Here is a 6,000-nt window from a genome sequence, read left to right on the forward strand (position 1 = left end):
CTCAAGAGGTAGCACTTGTTCATCAGGGCTAACTTGCCTGTTTTCCCGTTCCTCCTGTTCGGAGGTTGCCCCAACAGGGTCTTCATTGTCTTCGGCATCGTCCGGAGTATTATTTTCTCCGGTGCCAGTATTGCTATCTTTTGCACGACGTGACTTAGAGCGGCGCCGCTGACGCCGGCGTCTGGGCTGTATCTCAGGAGGTTTATCCTCGACTGGATCTTCTTTGTCATCGTCATTAGTTTCTTTAGGTGTATCCACCATGTATACGTCGTATGAAGAAGTGGCCGTCCAGCGTCCAGTAAACGGCGGATTTAGGCCCTGCTCCTCATAGGCATCATCGTCCATACCGTCGATGTCCTTGGAGCCGTAATCAAGCATGTCGGTTAAGTCCTCGACAGTGGCTATGAAGTGGGCGGTGGGTGGGAAGTGAAATTCTCCGTCATCAGCCTCCAGTTCGAACCGGATATAATTCGGCTGTGAGTCCCCCGCTAAGGATAGATTTATTAATGAGTTTAGCACGTCGCTTAAAGGAGAGTGCCGGAAGATGTCCGCGGCGTTGAATTCGACGATCGATGATTGATCAAGCTCGACGTATGCGGACGCACATGGTTCAGAACTTATAGCCGGAAACGAGTCCGAGGTTTTGGTGACACAGATATCACCCGAGGTTAGGTCTGTGTGCGGCTCCAACGCCGCTGAGTCTGCGGCTTCCGTGGCGGGGTTGAGCTTCCCGTCCTCGGATGGCGCGATCTGCTCCGGATCTAAGGCCAGACCGGTTACAAGTGCAATTTCCTGGGTATGGTCCGATGACAGATTTAAGTCATGTTCATCGCGGTGACAGGGAGCGGCTGCCGGGGTCTCGAATCCATCGAAGATCAAGTCTCCACGGATATCCGCGATGTAGTTCAAGCTCCCAAATCTGACCTGATGGCCAGGGGCGTAGCTGTCGATCTGCTCCAGATGGCCAAGCGAGTTGGCCCGCAGTGCGAAGTCGCCGAATACGAAGATCTGTCCGGGGGGAAGATTTCCCCTTGGACAGCATCATTATGGACGATTGAAGGAGCCATCAAACCTTTTGTGGACGGCACATTGGAACTCTCAATGAAAGCACCAATGTCGGTGTCAAAACCGGCGGATCTCGGGTAGGGGGTCCCAAACTGTGCGTCTAAGGTCGATGGTAACAGGAGACATGGGACACAATGTTTACCTAGGTTCGGGCCCTCTCGATGGAGGTAATACCCTACTTCCTACTTGATCGATCTTGATGAATATGAGTATTACAAGAGTTGATCTACCACGAGATCGTAATGGCTAAAACCCTAGAAGTCTAGCCTGTATGACTATGATAATAAGTATATCCCTCTCTACAGTCCTAGCCCTCCGGTTTATATAAACACCGGATGGATCTAGGGTTACATCAAGTCGGTTACAGAGAAAGGAATCTTCATATTTGGTTGCCAAACTTTCCTTCCACGCCAAGGAGAGTCCCATCCGGACACGGGTGAGAGTCTTCGGTCTTTGTATCTTCACAACCCATCAGTCCAGCCCATGGCTAACAGGCCGGACGCCCGAGGACCCCTTAGTCCAGGACTCCCTCACACATACCCTTGTAGACCGAAAGCGGAAGCGTTAGTTTAACGTAGTTGATGTAGTCGAACGTCTTCACGATCCAACCGGTCAAGTACCGAACGTACGACACCTCCGAGTTCAGCACACATTCAACTCGATGACGTACCTCAAACTCTTGATCCAGTAGAGGGTCAAGGGAGAGTTTTGTCAGCACGACAGCATGGTGATGGTGATGGTGATGTGATCCGCGCAGGGCTTCGCCTAAGCACTACGACGCTATGACCGGAGGAGTAAACTGTGGAGGGGGGCACCGCACACGGCTAAGAACAATTGGTGTGTCTCCAAGGGGTGCCCTGCCCACGTATATAAAGGAGGGAGAGGAGGAGGCCGGCCACCAGGGGGCGCGCCATGAGGGGGGGAGTCCTACTAGGACCCCAGTCCTAGTAGGATTCGGGCCCCCCTTTTTTTTCCTTCTCATGGAGGGGGGAAGAGGGAACGAGAGGGAGAGGGGGAAAGGAAAGGGGGGCCGCACCCCCTTCCCCTAGTCCATTTCGGGCATCCCATGGAGGGGGCGCGCGCCACCCCTTGTGGGCTCCCCTCTCTCTCCCCTATGGCCCATGTTGGCCCATTACTTCCCTGGGGGGTTCCGGTAACACCTTGGTACTCTGATAAATATCCGAAACGTCCCGAAACCATTCTGGTGTCCAAATACTATCGTCCAATATATCAATCTTTACCTCTTGAGTATTTCGAGACTCCTTGTCATGTCCGTGATCTCATCCGGGACTCCGAACAATCTTCGATCACCAAAATACATAACTCATAATACAAATCGTCATCGAACGTTAAGCGTGCGACCCTACGGGTTCGAGAACTATGTAGACATGACCGAGACACATCTCCGATCTATAACCAACAACGGAACCTGGATGCTCATATTGGTTCCTACATATTCTATGAAGATCTTTATCGGTCAAACCGCAATAACAACATACATCATTCCCTTTGTCATCGGTATGTTACTTGCCCGAGATTCAATCGTCGGTATCCTCATACCTAGTTCAATCTCGTTACCGGCAAGTCTCTTTACTCTTTCCGTAATGCATCATCCTGTAACTAACTCATTAGTCACATTGCTTGCAAGGCTTATAGTGATGTGCATTATCGAGAGGGCCCAGAGATACCTCTCCGATACAGGGAGTGACAAATCCTAATCTTGATCTATGCCAACCCAACAAACACCTTCGGAAACACTTGTAGAGCATCTTTATAATCACCCAGTTACGTTGTGACGTTTGATAGCACACAAGGTGTTCCTCCGGTATTAGGGAGTTGCATAATCTCATAGTCAAAGGAATATGTATAAGTCATGAAGAAAGTAATAGCAATAAAACTTAACAACCATTATGCTAAGCTAACTGATGGGTCTTGTCCATCACATCATTCTCCTAATGATGTGATCCCGTTCATCAAATGACAACACATGTCTATGGTTAGGAAACTTAACCATCTTTGATTAACGAGCTAGTCTAGTAGAGGCTTACTAGGGACACTGTATTTTGTCTATGTATCCGCACATGTATCAAGTTTCCGGTTAATACAATTCTAGCATGAATAATAAACATTTATCATGACATAAGGAAATATAAAATGACAACTTTATTATTGCCTTTAGGGCATATTGTCGGGTGGTAGGTGCGACATATGCCAACGGGTGGCTTATCATTGTGGGAGCCAGTAAGACATCGCCGGTGCCTGGAAACGGGATAAGGCGAAGACATGCACGCCGACGAATCTTACCCAGGTTCGGGGCTCTCCGTGGAGATAACACCCCTAGTCCTGCTCTGCGGGGTCTCCGCATGATCACTAGATCAACACAAGTAGCTACAAGTCCTCCTTGAGCTGTTTGGCTAGAGGAGGAAGAAGGGCAAGGCTAGCTCTCCTCTTCCCTCTACGTGGTGTCTAAAACTATCTCAGAGATCAACCCTTTGCATGGGTGCCCTGGGGGGTTTATATAGGCCTACTCCCCAGGGATACAATGGTAATCCGGCTGGGCGCGGGTCCCAGCCGTCAGTGTCTGTGTTCGCCGGCTTCTCCGCCAATCGTTGGGGCCCGCCGACTGGCGGGTCCCGCCGGCTGCTGGCTACTGTTGCCTCGCCCTGATGACGAGGGCTTTGTCGAGGTAAGCATGGCTACAGCGCCGCCGTCCGGCGGACTCTCACTGTAGCCTTACCTCGTCTTGTCTTCTTAATGATGCACATACTTCGAGGGAGGGAGGTAGCCGGCTACCCCCCAGGCCGACTAGGGGAGGCCTGGCCGCCTTCGAGCATCTCTTTGGCTGAAGGGACCCGCCGCCCGCGGGCCGTACTGGTGCCTGTCGTGGGTGGCGTCACGGTCAACATGGCAATGGTGCCGCGCCGGACGGGGGATGGCTAACCCGTACGGCGCACTGTGGCCATGCGTGCTCTGGAATTCGGGGGTGGCAGGTTGTACTGTGGCCACGCCCCGTCTCATCACCGTTATGTGGGTGCAGCCCTTGAGGGTGCAGGCTTGGCCGGCTTCCGGGAGTCGGTCTTCTTGCGGCCGGCTTCTGGGAGTCGATCATCTTGTGGCCGGCTTCTGGGAGTCGTCCATCTTATGGTTATCTTCGGGAAGGTTTTTGAGGTCGGGTCGCCTTCCGGTAGTCGGCCTACGAGATAGCTGACCAGGGGAAGGTGGCCGTTTTGGATGCTTGAAGGCCTGATCGGCCTGATAATTTTTCAAAGAGCCAGGGGGAGTCGGTTAGGCTACCCATGGCCATTTACTCCGACAGTAGTCCCCGAAGCTGGTTGGGATTCGAGGCTGAGAGGAGGACGAGAAGCTCGGTCAGCTTCCTATCTTGAAGAGCCAGCAGCTAGGAGCCGGCTTCGGTTGGACACGCCTTTTTGGTGAAATTTTTAAGTCTGAAGGCGGGAGTCGGCTGGTGCGCACGCCGGGTTGCGGGCCGGCCGCTCACCGCCCACGCGCCATGTGGCAGCCTCCGGCTAAAAAAGGCCTGCTAGTCCACGCGCGCGACGGGACGCCGTCGCAGGCCGGGGCCCACCACTCCCACGTCTAGGCCCAGGCGCGGATTCTCTGTGGCCCAAAGCGGGCCGCTCGCCTTCCGACGGCAGTTCTGCACGTCGTTAGGGCGCAATAATCGCGGGATGTGGGGGAGTGGGCGCAGTTAATCCCACGTTCCCCCCACGCCTCGCCTCCTCAGCTTCGCTGCACGAGGCTATAAGTAGGGGGAGGAGGGGGAGCGGCACGCGCTCGCATGCTCACCCTCGCTCCGGCAGTTTCTTCCTCTTCTTCTCCGCCGCAGCAGCCCTTCACCACCGCGCCGTCCTCTAGTCTTCGCACTACCCCGCAGCTTTGCTGCCGCGGGGCCGTAGTTTTGCCGTCGCCGTGCCCTTTCTCGTCAGCTTCCTGCCGTCATGCAGCACCGCGCAGACTGGGACGGCTCCAACATCCATGCGGACCACATCAACTTCCTCCGCAAGACGCGGCGGCTGCCCGGCGAGGACCAGGTGCGCGTCCATCTTGCGCGGAAGAAGGAGATCTCGCCGGCGCCGGAGGAAGGCGAGCGGGTAATCTTCCGCTCGCACTTCCTGCGCGGCCTCGTCCTGCCCGCGAGTGCCTTCTTCCGCTCCTTCCTCGAATTCTACCAGCTCCAGCCGCACCACCTCACTCCAAACACAGTGGTGCTGCTGTCCGCCTTCGTCACTCTGTGCGAGGGCTTCCTCGGCGTCCTTCCCACCCTCGAGCTCTGGGGGAATTCTTCCAATCCAAGCTCGGCACCCGCATGCAGGGCGTGCCGGCTCAGAGCGGCGCCTTCATCGCGGTGCGGAGGCCGGCAGCCGACAACCCCTTCCCTGCCATCACGCTGATCCAGTCGGTGAAGCTTTGGCAGAAATCGTACTTCTACGTGAAGAACGTCGCCCCGCAAGGCGACTACGTTAATTTGCCGGCTTACGTAGCCGGCCCGCTGGCTGGGACGCGGCCCCAGTGGTCCAATCGGACCATGACACTGTCGCTGGCTAGAGTCGTCGCGGTCGCCCGACTCTGGGTAATGATCCAGTCGGAGGGCCTGACTGGGTCCGACCTGCTTGCCGCCTTCGTGGTGCGTCGGGTGCTCCTGCTTCAAGGCCGCCCTCATTTGATCTGTCAAATGAGCGGCCAACTCGATCCGAGTCGGATGTGCACTAAGGAGATGCCTCATGACGAGGTGGCTCACATGGTGAACTATCTTGCGAACTGCAAGCTCTCCGCAGAGTGGCAGTTTGGCAAGGAGCCGTACTCCCGTGCCGATCCCCCGCCTATGGTATGCTTTCTTTATCTTCTCTTCTTTAGTTTTGTCACCAAGTTTTTCTTGGCCGACTCTGACCAGTCGGCACGTCTTGGCAGAGCCCT

The sequence above is a fragment of the Triticum aestivum genome, chromosome 2D, assembly GCF_018294505.1.
Source record: "Triticum aestivum cultivar Chinese Spring chromosome 2D, IWGSC CS RefSeq v2.1, whole genome shotgun sequence".
Taxonomy (NCBI): domain Eukaryota; kingdom Viridiplantae; phylum Streptophyta; class Magnoliopsida; order Poales; family Poaceae; genus Triticum; species Triticum aestivum.